The sequence below is a fragment of the Euleptes europaea genome, chromosome 5, assembly GCF_029931775.1.
Source record: "Euleptes europaea isolate rEulEur1 chromosome 5, rEulEur1.hap1, whole genome shotgun sequence".
Classification (NCBI taxonomy): domain Eukaryota; kingdom Metazoa; phylum Chordata; class Lepidosauria; order Squamata; family Sphaerodactylidae; genus Euleptes; species Euleptes europaea.
The window spans coordinates 97,363,205-97,378,269 of NC_079316.1; the positions used below are offsets into that span (position 1 = coordinate 97,363,205).

General features: G+C 46.2%; 1 protein-coding gene across 1 annotated transcript in view; it reads left to right on the forward strand.

Moving 5' to 3' along the window:
• Window positions 1-489: 489 nt before the first annotated feature.
• RHOBTB1 (Rho related BTB domain containing 1) overlaps window positions 490-15,065 on the forward strand; it is a 64,795-nt gene continuing 50,219 nt past the window's right edge. Inside the window, exon 1 of the mRNA XM_056849639.1 lies at window positions 490-525. The gene's annotated coding sequence lies outside the window, so the exon portion shown is untranslated. The remainder of the gene's footprint in view (window positions 526-15,065) is intronic.

The window sequence follows — 15,065 nt, forward strand, 5'->3', positions numbered from 1 at the left end:
CTGTCAATGGAAAGTCTTCGAAACTACTTTCCTTCCTAGTATACGTAGTCATTCTTCAATGCTTTTTAACCCACCTTTCTTCTCAGGGACTCTGGTCAACATATGTGGTTGTACATCTTTTTGTCTTTGTCTTCAATGAAGACTAAGCTGTAAGGGAACAGACAGTCTGCAGTTACCAAGCAAGCCTCCTCATTGCTGAGTAAGGGTTGTTGCCCAGGTTTCCCCTGCATTTTGACCACTGGGCTTCCTTGATGCTTCTTTTGTTCCAATTCAGAATCCTCTGAGTCGTTTCTATTGTAAATAGTTTTCCTGAATAGCTAGTTTGAGATCTACATTGTCACAGTGGCTATTTGGTTCGATACAACAGAGCTGCGAATAAAGATAAATTCACTCTCTTGGTAAAGACTTTTATTTCTGTTCCTCCAGGGAAGAACCATAAAGTCACTTGTGAGAGGTTGTTCCAAACGAAGACGCTATTTCAGAACACATTTTAAGATGGCTGTGAAGACTCTTCTCTCCTTAGTGGTGAGTAGAAATTTACCCTCAAAGGTGTTTTTTTAACGAGCTTGCCCCCAGTGCAACGACAGATGAAATCACCCTTTTCAGCTCCAGTGCCCAGTTTAAAGTTTCCAGTGCCCCTTAAAATTGAAATAAATGTTGATCAGAACTTGCTTGCCACAATGGATACTTTCAAATCTAGTCTAGCCAATTTCACAACTCCATGGAACTGAATGGATCCAAGCCTCAAGTGGCACCTCCAAGAATTGAGTCATTGGCTTCTCTGACCCTCCTTCTCATGTACAGATGTAAAGGTATTAAGCTGTTGCTTCTGAACACAGCCGTTTCCTCTGACCGTGTGTATACGCACATGCATCTATGGCATCACACTATGCATTTCTTTTATTTGGGCCAGAAGCAGAAATATACAGTCAGGAGGGGTTTAAGGCAGACATATGTTGAGCAGAAGCATTGCTATAGGTACTCTCTTGGGGAGCTGTTATTCACTTAGCCAAAACCTGGCATGATATTACTTGTCATGTATTTATATAGTCTGTAAACTGGTAAGCCATTCCTTTCATTTTATGAGCAGACTAAATGAAATTAGATTACATCCCCTCATTCTCTAACTGACTCTCGAGGGTTTGTGCCCCAGAGTCACCACCCTCTGCCACACACACACATACACGCACACACACCATGGCCAAGCAAGGGACAGCCCTCACCCTGTGCAACTTTGGGTGGGAATCCACACCACTGGTGGAAGCTGGCTGCTCAAGTTCCAGACAGAGCAGGTACAAGCAGCAGTGGGAACTTGTTTTTTTTTTTATTCTCCCCCCCCCTTCCATTTGGGCCATAAGGCTGTGGGCAGCTGGGGCCCCCCACCATGGGCTCCAGGGCCACTGTCCTGGTTGCCCTTTGGCTACGACAGCTCCCTCACCCCTCACAACTGGCAGTCTTCTTTGGCTATATTAGCCCTTTGCAGGAGGACAGAGGATGTGAGATCCATTGTGGTATACTGGCTAAAATGTTGGATTAGGTTCTGAGAGATCAGTTTCCCACACTGCCATAAAACTTTGCCACTTTGGGGCCAGTCATACTTGGTTATGATCTACATCACAGGATTCTTGTGAGGATAAAAAGAAGACTCCTTTTCACTGCTGGTTCCTTCTGGTATTCCCCCTTATTCTGTGGGTTAAATCAACTGACAGAAGAACTTGATGACAAAAAAGTATGGGATCTCATAGAATGGCTACTGTTATTAATGTAATGCTATCTGGGAAGAGGTACAATTCTGGTACGTGAAGACGGGCTGGCAGCAGTTGTGGACATAAGGGTTCTCTGAACGCAGTCTTAAATAGTGTTTTTCCTAGGCTCAGGTTGGATAAATATTTGGATGGAATTTGTAGATGAGCTACATCAACATGCATGCAGTTCTTAATGTGTTTTTAAATAGGATATATATCTGAAGTAGGCATATCGAAATGCCCACCTTTCATACCATGTGGAGCACAGGTTACCACCTGTCTGTATCAGGCTATCTTGTTCAGAACCCCCTAGAGCAGGGGTGTCAAACTCAATTGTTACAAGGGCCAGATATGACATAAATGTTACTTGGTTGGGCTGGGCCATGCCTGGCCAGCCCAGATTGGGAATGGGTGTGTGTGGCTGCCTGGGCTGTCTTGCGGGCCGGATATGAGCTCTCAAAGGGCCAAATCCGGCCCATGGGCCATATGTTTGACACTCCTGCCCTAGAGGATCAGTTCCATTTGTTTTCCCGTGTGAATAACATTTTCTTACTCCTACTAATAAAATGAAAGGGAATCAAGTGATCCTAGGTGGCAATGAAATTGTATATCCTCTATTGCCATTGTATTCCTGAAAAGACAATGCATGCTAGTGTGCAAGTATGTGAGAATGAGTGAGCTCTGTGTCTTTCTGCTGTAGGGGAAATAGATTATCAAAATGGAGATACTGTATGTGTGCTCATGCCCACACATACTCCCCATGCTCTAGCAAGATAACATTCATCTTGGATGCAGAGCTGGTTATCAAAATTCAATTAATGTGCCACATCATCAAAAATTTCTTGGATAAATTTGAGTTTTTCCCTCTTCACAGCAAGAAAAGAAGGGGGTGCAAATTGTAGAAAGAGAGGAGATAGCATAGCATTTCTCCTCATAGCTACTATTGACGATACTCCAACTGGAGCTTCTTCTATGTGGAGATCAGTTCCCTTTTAGCATAAGCAAAAAGCCACTCATTACACTCTAGGCTGGCTTCCTGGCAGATTGGTCACAAACTCCTTTTCATTGTCTTCAAGGTATTACCCACTCTTACCTCTCCTCTCAAATCTTAACATATCTCTTATTTGGGGTTTCCCTCCTGCAGCCCTACCTCCCTCAACTGACTCCGCCCTTTTCCCCCTGCTTCCCTTATGCTTGGAACTGCCTCCCAGAATGTCACTGTGATGCTACCTCTCTGTTTCCCCTCAGATCCTTCCCCGAACCCCACCTTTCCCATGAAGCCTTTGGCACGATATACCTACTCACGCTAAGCTGAACCACACATAACTGGAATGAGAACGTATTCTTTCCCCCATTTGTTACCATTCTCATATACTTTCCTGTATCTCAAATGGTAGATTGTAATCTCCTTGGGGCAGGGGCTTGTTTTTTTCTACTCTGTAAAGTGCCATTCACATTATTAGTACATTACCATCAGTCTCACCTCTCCAGTTGGATTAACCCAAGGACTGGCATGGCTCAGCGTGAATGTCTTTGGTTTTATTCATGCAGTTCATATTTGCAAGGAGTAATTAGGAAGTTGCCCTGACCTGGATGGCCCAGGCTAGCCTGATCTCGTCAGATCTCAGAAGCTAAGCAGGGTCAGCCCTGGTTAGTATTTGGATGGGAGACCACCAAGGAATACCAGGGTTGCTGTGCAGAGGAAGGCACTGGCAAACCACCTCTGTTAGTCTCTTGCCATGAAAACCCCAAAAAGGAGTCACCATAAGTCGGCTGTGACTTGACGGCACTTCACACACACACAATTAGGAAGTTATGTTCATTGTGAACGCCTTTCATTACCCTGATGGACTGAATTGGTGTCTTACTGTAAGCATGCTCTTGGAGAACCTTGATGATTAGACACAACAGTGCTTTGAAACATTGACAAATAGCTAAAGGTTCAGGATTTTATTAGTGCTGGCATCTTGTTCATCTATAGCAACACAGAGTGTGTGCGTTCATTGTTCTCTTACAAAGACCAACAGCGCAATTCCAAACAGTGTTACACACTTCTAAACTCAATGAACTTAGAAGGGTGAAAGTCTGCTTAGCATTTGCACTGGAAATAATGTTCCCCTGCCACATTTTAATCATCAAAACAAGCAGAGATCTAAATGCAAAGGAGACATGCAAAAAAAAATCAGGATTACTATTTCTTAAGTACATTTTTGTTTCACTTGGTGTCAATGAAGACTACACGCATTTTTCATGGGTTTTTTTTGGGGGGGGGTGGGTAACTAACAGCACATTCCTGAGCTTTCGGCGTGCAGGGACAGCAGGGAGGAGGCGCTGCCGCGGCACCTCCTAAAAGGTTCCCTGCATGCCGAAAGCACGAAAAAGCCTTTAACTGGCTTTTTTCGTGTAAAATGGGGCAATAAGCCCCATAAAGAATAGCGAGGCTGCACCTGCAAAAAACCAGGCACAGCAACGCCATTCTCAGTGCCGGCTTCTGGGGCTAAAAGGGGACAGGAGGCTGCCTAACGACAACTCCTCCCCTGGGAACACCTCCCAGGATGCCCCCTGGGATGCCGGCGCAGGCCTTTACACTGGTGAGATGCTGGCAGAAGGCCCTGCCAGCATACCGGGGCAGCACTGCTGCTGCGGCGTCCAGAGATCAGTGTCCAGGCCTCCACGCTGGTGCTGGGGCCACTAACACTTTCTTCTGGTGGGATGCTGGAGCCACTAACACCTTCCTGGCCTCCTAAGGGCTTTCGTCCTTGAAGGTCAGGAATGCTCTAGATGCAGTTACAGATCTGAAGCCCACCAAGTCAGCAGAGGCGCTGAACTGAGCAAAACTCATGTGGCCTTTTATTTATATATTTTATTAAGTATATATCTCGCCCTCCCCGGCAAAGCCAGGTTCAGGGCAGCTCACACAAATATGAATTGTACAATAAAAACACAGTAAAAACTTAGTAAAACAATGAATTTAAACCTGCCTCATTAATTTAATAAGTAGAAAACAACATGCGTCAGATGGCGCACAGAAAACACCATTTAAGTCTTTAGTGTGCTCAAGGTAGTTATGTTGCTCGCCGGGTAAATTGTATTTGACAAGGCAGTGTGTCAAAGATTAGCAGTGGGCAGATTAAGCTGTCCTTGGTTTTACTATTTAATCCAGCACTGCTGGCTTGGTATACTGTAGAGAGCATGGCCAACAGACACAACGGTTGACTCTTTTTCCTTTTCTTGGAATTGTATTAACAACCCTAAAGGTGCCCCAGCTTCCAGTATACAGCAAGGAAGACAGGAGTACAAGCATTCAATTGCTATCACTTAAGGCTTTTGGATAGCTCTAGCAGGATTTTGGACTTTGGTCCAAGCCCATAAGCAGGGCTATAAAACATTATAGAATTCTGCACCCAAGCAATACAAATTCTGAGTCAAGGCAACATAAAGTGTGCACCAATTGAGCACATAAGCATACTGCTCATTTAAAATGTTTATAAACCTCCCTTGGGTAACAACCAGTAATATAGTAAAATCAGACACAGTGAGAAAGAATACCAATATATGAACCTTTAAAGTGGCCAAATTTGGATGGTGGACTAGGCGTGCATGGGTTGAACTCAATGGTTAAGCGGTTTTAGACTTATATTTATGTTGATTCCAATTATGTATTATATTTTAAAATCATGCTCTCAACAGCTTTTTATGAGTGAGTGATTACTCGTGACAAGTATTTATTGGGGTATATACCGTATTTTTCGCTCCATAAGACGCACTTTTTTCCTCCTCAAAAGTGAGGGGAAATGTCTGTGCGTCTTATGGAGTGAATGTGCGCACAGAGCCGGCTGGGCGCGCTGGGAGGCGAGCGGGGAAAGCCGGCTCGCACCGTTCCAGTGCGCCCAGCCGGCTCTGTGCGCCCCTCCCGCCTCCCAGCTGGCCGTTGGGGTGCCAGAGCCGGCTCGCGTCGTTCCAGCTCAAGCCGGCTTTCCCCGCCCCGACGGCCAGCTGGGGGGGCGGGGCGTCTTATGGTCAGGTGCGTCTAATGGAGCGAAAAATACGGTACATGCTATCCTTTTTATGTATATGTATATTTATGTATATCTCTTATTTGCTGGTCTTGGACTGTATTAAACTTATTGATTGATATATGAACACCCTATTAAAAAACCAGAAAAGAGTGACTTTGCAAGTGCTTTCAAATGGCCTCCAAAGGTCTTTGGAATAGCTCACTGTTGCATCCCCACAAGAAAATCAGAAGGATGGAAGCCCTCTTGACCTTATTTCCTCCCCTCCAGCTATACTCCCCTCTCCTCCCAGAGCCGAGCCTCTGATCAGCGGGATTTTTTCAATCAACTGTTTCACATGAGACAGGAGGATGGGTCTCAGTCGTCTGGGGCTGCTTTTTTTATCCGCAGCCCACGTTGGGCTCCTGAGGATGGCTCCCCTCCCTTTCCCTGCCTACTTCTGCCCGCCCACAGCTGAGAGTGGGCGGGCAAGAAGAGCAATGCCATAGATTGCCAGCCATAAGCGGGCAGTTGGGAACCCTAATTGGGGGGCAACTTTTTAATATTGCCAATGGGAACATTAACATCTATTGCTACAGTGAGATGGGTGGGCTTCACATGTATTTTAGCGATGCACATAATGGGGAAAATGCTCAAATTCATTCTTCACATATTACATGTAATGTGTGGAAAGTGTGGGTCAGTTGCAGTGGGAATTTACCAGGGCATTCCCTTTCAGATCTTCTTTGCCAGATGTTCTTAGAAATGCCCCATTTTTCAGGTACTTAGTGCCAGTCAGCTTCAGTGTCATGAGTTTTTAAACTTTTTGCCATTTTTAAGGCATGATGCAGTGCTGCCTGTATTGGGTTGTGGGTTTAGGTAATGAAAGGGTCTTGAGCCGTCTAAGTTATGATTCTAAGAAGTCAGATAAGGATTTTACACTTTGATTTTCATTGCTGGTGAATATGCAGAAGCAGCACACTTTGCAGTGTAAAAAAATCAGTGCTCAAAATAAATACATTTCTAGAAAAGCAATTAAAATAGAGGGAAAAGTCAAGAAGGATAGTCTCAGAATTTTAAAATATCCTTGATGAGAATACTGTTGAGTGTACTGTGTATGTAGACATTCATAAAAGCTAGTGGTTTTCAGGGTCATGGTTATTTATGGTTGCTGATTTCCAGGTGAAGCCTAGAGATCTCCCAGAATTACAACTGATCTCCAGACAAGTGAGATCGGTTCCCCTGGAGAAAATGGCTGCTTTGGAGGGTGGACTCTGTGGCATTATACCCTGCTGAGGCCTCTTCCCTCCCCAAACCCTCCCTAGGCTTTACCCCCAAACCTTGAGGGCCTTCCTAGCCTGGAGTTGGCAACCCTAGCTGTAGTTGCTCCTTAAGCGGTATTAAAAAAATTGGAACTATCAAACCTTAAGTGAATGTGGCCAATCACTAAGGAGCAAGGCCATTTCCATGCAGAGGAGGAAAATACTGGGCAGTTGTTAAAGGCACAGGAGTTTGAATAGGGGAAAGGGTTGTCCAATTTAGAAATGCAGTTAAAATGTAAAGTCTTTTTTTAACCTTATACCTGTTTCATGCAGTTGAAATATTGTGGGGGGTGGGTGGTTAAGACACCACAGATCCCCCTGTCCTGTGGTGGTGGCCATGAAAAGAGTTGAACCATGAAAATGTGAGAAATGCATTTTGTACCCCTTAGAACAAGATGTCAGGTCTACATTTTTTTTTGTCACAGCTGACTTGTAGCAATTCCGCAGGGTTTTCACGGCAAGAGATGTTCAGAGGTGGTGTGCCGTTGCCTGCCTCTGCATAGAGACCCTGGACTTCCTTGGTGGTCTCCCATCCAAATACTAGCCAGAGCCAATGCTGCTTAGCTGTCAAGATCTGAGGAGATTGGCTAGCCTGGGCAAGCCAGGTCAGGCTGGTCTACAAGCATAACTCGGAGATATTGCTCGGAGTCACACAATTTTTTTGGTTTCTCAGTGCATATAAAAGTTATGTTTACGCTATAGTGTAGTCTATTAAGTGTGCAATAGCATTTCTTTAAAAACAACATACTGCAATAATAACGAAAAAGTTTGAAATATTGTGAGAATTTCCAAAATGTGACACAAAGACACGAAGTGAGCACATGCTGTTGGAAAAATGGTGCCAGTTGACTTGCTCGAAAACATAGTATCTGCAAAGTGCAATAAAGCGAAGCGCAATAAAATGAGGTATCCCTGTACGCAAAGTGGAACAGACAGCAGGGTATTGTAAGCTTATAAATTGCAGGGAGTCGGTGTTTCAGATAAAGTTGTTGCTATACCAGCCTGGCTTGCATTACGATGCTTTTGAATAGAAAATGGTTAGAAAGGTTAACAAACTTCTCCCTTGGATCAAGCGGAAAGCCTCCCTGGCTGTCTGACAACTCCCCCCACCCCCGGCAGCAAGGCAGAAGTGACTCCTACTAATATCAATCTGTTTTCCTGGCAAGTAACTGTTTTTAGGATTGCAGCGTGGGATACTCCTATATTGGTCTCCTCCCTAAGCCATGGAGTTTGCTTATTCGGGGCACTTGCTTCTGTGCAAACCTTCGTAGGGATGGGCAGAAGCAGGGCCTGTTTGAACTTCCACCTCTCAGTGACACAGATGCTGTTTTGTTCCTGCGTGATGTGTGCAGCTGTTGCTTCCATCCCTGGGATGCCTCGCCTGGGGACAGCGCCGGAGAACCAAGAGCCTCCCCGTCCCCTGCTCCCGGTGCTTGCAAGTTGATAACACGCTTAGGCGCTTTTGCAAGGCGTGGCGGCGAAGCGGGGCGACCTGGGCGGCTGGAAAGCCCGCGTTGACTTTTCCGGCGCCGCCCCCCGCCTCCTTACGCACAGCCCCCGGCCCCTGTTTTCATGAATGAACTCGCAACAGTCGAGTATAAATAGAAGCGAAGGCTGCAGACGTCACAATGGGAGCGGCGCGTCCTGCTGCTGGGCATCCTGGCATCGCACTCCGGTTCACCCTGGATGATGGGTGGGGGGGAGTAGGGGGAGGAGGAGGAGGAGGAGGAGCGGGTCTGGCCGCGGAGAGCACCGCCGGGGCCCCCCTTGCCATGCTGCCTTTGTGCAAAGTTGGGCGGCTCGCTTGCAGGGCGCGCCCTGCGTAAAGAGCGGCGGGGGACCCTGCGGCCGCCTTTGCGCCCGCCGCCGCTGGAAAGCATCCCTCCCTCCCAGGTAAGGGGCCGAGCTCCGTCCCCGCCCCACGCCCACGCCCCTCCTCGCTCTCCCTCGCTCGCTGCCACGTGTAGCCAGCTGCCTCTCCCAAAGGGCGGACACGCACGGGCGCTGGAGCCTCCTTTCTTCCCTGTTCCAGCCAGGATCCAGCCGGGATCGTACGATCCCGGCTGGATCCTGGCTGGAACAGGGAAGAAAGGAGGCTCCAGCGTCCGTGCGCTTCCCCCCAAAGTCTGGCTCCCGTGATGCCAGGAGCGCCGGCCAGGTGTGGCCGGAGGCTCGCACCAGGTGTGGGGGGAAAGGGGTGCACGGCGGGAGACAGCTGGCCGGAGCAGCCCCCTTCCCCCGGGGCTGGGCGCGTGCGGCGTCGGTGCTTTATGGGCCGCCTTTGGTCCCCGCTGTGGCTGTGGGGGGGGGGGGTCTGTTGTGAGAGTCGCTGTGACAACCGCAAGGGGCTGCTGGGCGGGGGCCTTGGAGCCGCGCAGGAGAGGGAGGGGCGCACTCGCACGAAGAGGGGCTGCGCTGAGTCAGGGACCTCGAAGGTAAAAGGAAGGGGAGAGATAGGATCCCCCCGACATGATTATTGTGCAAACCTGATGTGCTTCGGAGCATGCATGCGCCTTTGGCAGAAGTCTTCTGTCCCGTTTCGACAAGCAACTTTTTCTTCTCTTGATGAATGCTTTTGCATGAATGGGAGAGACATTACCCGTATGGAACCAGCCAAGTTCCGAACATACATGCCTTTTATTTCAATGGCCCCTATGAAAAATGTCTTTTGAAAGTCCTGAACTTTGGCTGAGTTGTGCCCCTAGTATTTATTCCCTAGTAAGAATTTTTAGTAGTGAATTACTTCTTTTCTTTTTTTGGCTTGTGGCATCTGACAGCCAGCATCCCTGTTAAAAACCAAAAAGGCTTGATCAGGCCCTTTTGACCGACTTGGCTGCTACTGGCCGTACTGCAAGCCATGCGGCTGAAAAGCTGGCTTTGCCCATCTGTTCGCGCAGATTTGTGAAGTGCTGCATATGGTCACACTGAGAGCCAGGAGCCGATGCCAGAATATTCTCGGTGACTGACAGTAGCTCACCCAAGCGTTTTGTTTTCTGTTCCTGGATGTTCGGTTGAACTGTAGCCAAACATGTAGCGCCTAGCAAACCGGTGGAGCTTAATAAATGCTAAGTAGTACTACAGCTATTTTTCTTTTAAGCAATGGAAGATTAAAATTATGTATCTGGTTCATTCATCCCCTCATATGTATGTTTGGCTTCCAGCCAGTAGCTGTTAGGATGTTCTGCTTGATAAATCTCATCTAAGTCAGTAAGGTATGCAGAACTTTATCCTGCAAACAATCTTGTCATCTTTACCCTTTGCCCCACTTTAAGGAAGGGGATTTTATTTAGACTTTACTTTCTGCTCCAGTTTTCTCCCCAGAGGGGTCTGAATCAGCAAGCAAAATCATTCTCCCCTCTCCATTTTATCCTCACAGCAACAGCCCTGTGAGGTAGGGGTAGGCTGACTAGCTGGCCCAAGGTCACCCAAGTGGGGATTCAAAGCTGGGTCCTCCCGGATTCTAGTCTGACACTGTAACCACTATGCAAGACTACTCTAACCACTGGCTGTTAAAGAAACATCCAATTTGTTTTGACAACTTAGATTATTGCAGTTTTTGGAGCTGAAACCCTGAAGTACTCCGTATAAATCTTACTTCCTATCCAGTGCAGTCTTATATACATTGATAGTAAAAAAGAACTCTTCTACAAGTGGCCTGTGTGCATCTGATTCTTTGAGATAATTGAGAGCTTCTGCAACCTGAAATTAATCTTGCTGCCCTAGATCAAAGCTTCTTAAACTGCAGATTGTGACCCCATATGGGGTCGGTAACCGAATGTGGCGGTTCGTGAAAAATTTGATTTATTATCAGTAAATGTTTGATTTGTATACCTATTTTATATACCTATATACCTGGGGTCGCATAAAACTTTATCCGGCAAAAAGGGGTCACAAGTTTAAGAAGCCCTGCCCTAGATTGATACAGAAGACACAGATTCAGACATTTCCCCCCATTTTTTCCCCATTCAGACATTTCCTCCCCCCAACATTTGAATATGTGTTTTCAGGCTATGGAAAACATCCTTAAATCATGCAAATAAAAGTTAGAAACCTAGATCTACTCAAGGAAAGTAGTTTTCCTTGCCTTCAAGGGTATTTTGAGGCTTCTGCTGCAATACTTTGGGCTGTGTCTATACGAATTTGGGTTAAATTTGTGTACTGATACCTTTGCGGTATGCTCATTTATCACATGAAAGCACAATTTGGCAACAACCTGGCGCTCCTCTTGCAAAAGTTAATGATCCCCTCCCCAATAATTAATTGTGCCATTCTGTTATGTTCTTCTATGTCCATCGAAGTCAACAACTGTAAGTTTGAGAAGCCAGTTTTTAAAATTTCCACCCTCCCTGCATTTTCTCTCTCTGTCACATCACAGCTGACTTATGGCGACCCCATAAGGTTTTCAAGGCAAGAGATGTTGGGAGGTAGTTTGCCATTTCCTGCCTCTGCATCACACCCCTGGAATTCCTTGGGGGGCTTCCATCCAAATACTTGCCAGGGGTAGAGGTTGAGTTTGTGTGTGGCTGGTCCAAGGTCACCCAACAAGTTTCCATAGCAGAGGAGGGATTTGAACCTGGGTCTCCCAGATCCTAATCCAACACCTTAACCACTTCACCACCCTGACTCTTCCCTTCATATAGAAAGCACTATTTGAGTATACAGATGGAAGACCTGCAGGATGTTGAAAAGAGGATTGTCAAAATAATTTTCTGAATAAAAATTAACTCTTGTATCGGCAGAGCTGCTGAAATATGGCCTCAGCAGAGGTCGATTCATCAGCTAATTAGTATTTTCCTGTTGTGTGGTTGGAAAATATTGCAAGTATATGGCTTTGTACAAGAGATTGTTTTCTTAGAGCAATGCGAAGAAACTTCTCCTTTCGGGGCATTTGAGGAACTAGCCTATAATGGCAGTGTAAGTGCTGGACAAATGTTACGGGAGTTGCCCTGCAAGTGAGAGGAAGTTCTGTTTGTTTGTTTGTTTGTTTGTTTTAAAATAAAGGGTGTGGGGTCCTTCAGACGAAAAAAAGGTAATCCAGAAATTGTGGATTGTTGTATGGGGAAAAAATAACTTTACACTCTTTCGTTTTCTCTTTTGGCAACACGAATCTTGTGTGTATTGCAATTAAAAAGTTTCAGATTTGTATAGAGAGATTTTGTGGCATTGTCAAAAGATGTCATGGGCACTAGCCAATTAGTGATGGTAGCAGATGTATAAAATGCACACACCGGTTGCTTTTCTTGGCGGCTGGAGGAGAGGTTTGGATTTCTAATAGGTATCTTTTCCTGGTGCTGTCGAAATAAACTCCCCTACGCACACACCTTTTTTTCAAGTGGTCGAAGCCGAAGAAGAGGAGGGCGCTTGAGCTCCACAGCCTTTGCACAGCACTGAAGATGGGCTGTCTTTGTAAGCCCTAAGAAATGAATTGGCAACCTGATGCTCTCTTCTGTGTCGTTTATACTATAGTATTTGTGTAAGCAAGCTGTCATTGACCTCAATGGCATTATGAGCCCTTTAAGAATGTTTATGTTGGATAAGGAATGGGTTCATATGGGGAAGAATTCTCTACAGCGCTGGTCAAACATGCTCTGAGAGAAGGAGAAAGAGGGGCCAACATGTCAGGGGAATTAAGTAAGGGCTATGGGTGGGAGGAAATGCATAGCTGTAGAGAATCCAAAAACAAAGTCTCAGGAAGGCCTCTTTTCCCTTTTCTTGCATTCTGTATTCTGTAATGGAAACACTCCATGCATTACTATTCCATTAATAAAGCACCATCGATGTACATGGTGTTTTTTCTTTGTGCTCCTCTGCACAAGCACAGTTTTCTTCACTGGTACCCAGAGTCAGTGTGGTTTAGTAGCTAGAGACAAGGGAGATCCAGGTTCAAATCCCTGTTCAGCTTGGAACTTGGTTTGCCATCCTGCAGCGTAACCTACCTTACAGGCTGATTGTAAGGACAAAGAAGGGGCAGTGTATGCCGCCATGAGCTTCTGGAAGGAAGAACAGGAGAAAAACAATAACTTACTAATAGTTAAATGTTGTAATCCATCTTGAGTCTCAGTGAGAAAAGCAGACTATAAATAAATAAATAGTAAGAAAGCTCCCTGCTTCAAGGACCTTGCAATCTAAATTTGGAGGGACAATTTAGGAAGTTAAGCACCGAGTTATGAAGAGATGAATGTGAACAACTTCAGTTACAGATAACCGTGCTAAATTTTGATTTGTTACAAGGACGAAGGGAATAGCCTGAGGCAGGGTTCCTCTGCCTTGTTGAGCCCGTGGTAACTTTTGGGATTTGGAGAGAGGGTAGTGGGCAGCACCACCACCACAAAAACTAAGCGAGGGCTAGGAAATGCATAGGCAAGTTCCACTGGGATCATTAAGCTAAGAAGGCAGGGGTCCCCAACATGGTGCCCATGGATCTGCCAGCACCTTTCCTGGTACCCACCAAGTGTTTTTAAAAAGTGGGCAGGACAAGGTGAGGCTTTTGCCCAGCAGGGCTTATGGTTGGCCATTGGAGACCTCATTGACAGCCCATTCAAAAAAACATAGCTTCAGCAGCAACTGCTGGTACAACACAAGAATGTTCCCTGTGTAGCTGAAGGTAATGTAAGGAAATATTTTAAAGCAGTATGTTTGTTTAAGCAGCGCTTCTGCCTGAAATGCTGAAGAGTTACTGTTATTGTTATGCATAAGCTCACTCCTTGCCATTTTGTGGTTGGCTCCACACTCTTGCAGCAGCCATTTTGTGGTTGCGCACACCACATGTGTCAGAATTCCAAAGGAGCCCACAGGCTCAAAAAGGTTGGGGGGCCCTGGGCTAAGGGTTAGTAAAAAAAAACCCTTGTATTTTAATTAATCTACTTCTCCACAGATATTGATAGCTTTATAATTCCTTGCAAATTCCTTTGTTTGCTAAGGTTAGAGGCAGTCTAAGACCCCAGTGATTTACTGTGCTGTGTGTGCTATGGGATTAAACTCAGGGTTCCCACCAGTAGCAATGGAATACCCCGCCTCATGTGCTGAAGCAGGGCTCTTGGCACCCGAGTTGCTGTTCCAGTTCATCACTGCATGAATACATGCAGTTTTTCTTCCTGGCTGGGGCTTCCTGTGACCCTTTGTGCCCCACCCTAGGGCACTTACACCAGTGCTTAGAATCATAGATTGGAAGGCACCACCAGGGTCATCTAGTCCAACCCCCTGCACAATGCAGAAAACCCACAACTACCTCCCCCACACACCCCAGTGACCCCTACTCCATGCCCAGAAGATGGTCAAGATGCCCTCCCTCTCATGAACTGCCTAAGGTCATACAATCAGCATTGCTGACAGATGGTCATCTAGCCTCTGCTTAAAAACCTCCAGGGAAGGAGAGCTCACCACCTCCCGAGGAAGCCTGTTCCACTGAGGAACCGCTCTGACTGTTAGAAAATTCTTCCTGATGCCTAGATGGAAACTCTTCTGATTTAATTTTAACCCGTTGGTTCTGGTCCGACCTTCTGGGGCAACAGAAAACAACTCGGCACCATCCTCTATATGACAGCCCTTCAGGTAGTTGAAAATGGTTATCATATCCCCTCTCAGTCTTCTCCTTTTCAGGCTAAACATACCCAGCTCCTTCAACCTTTCCTCATAGGACTTGGTCTCCAGACCCCTCACTATCTTTCTTGCCCTCCTCTGGACACGTCCCAGCTTGTCAATATCCTTCTTAAGTTGTGGTACCCAAAACTGAACACAATGCTCTAGGTGAGGTCTAACCAGAGCAGAATAAAACTATACCAGCACTTCATGTGATCTGGACACTATCACACTTGCCTTGTGGCAGCTAAGAGCTCTCCCTAGCAAAGTGGGCAGAACTCTCTAGCTCTTTTACACATGCAGGATGTGACAGGAACTTTCCCGGGTAACCCCTCTGCTTGTGCTGCAACAGCTGCCCTTAGCCTCACTCTCCTGGTGTGACATCTCCAATCTTATACATTCTCCATTCAGCCATATATGAATGA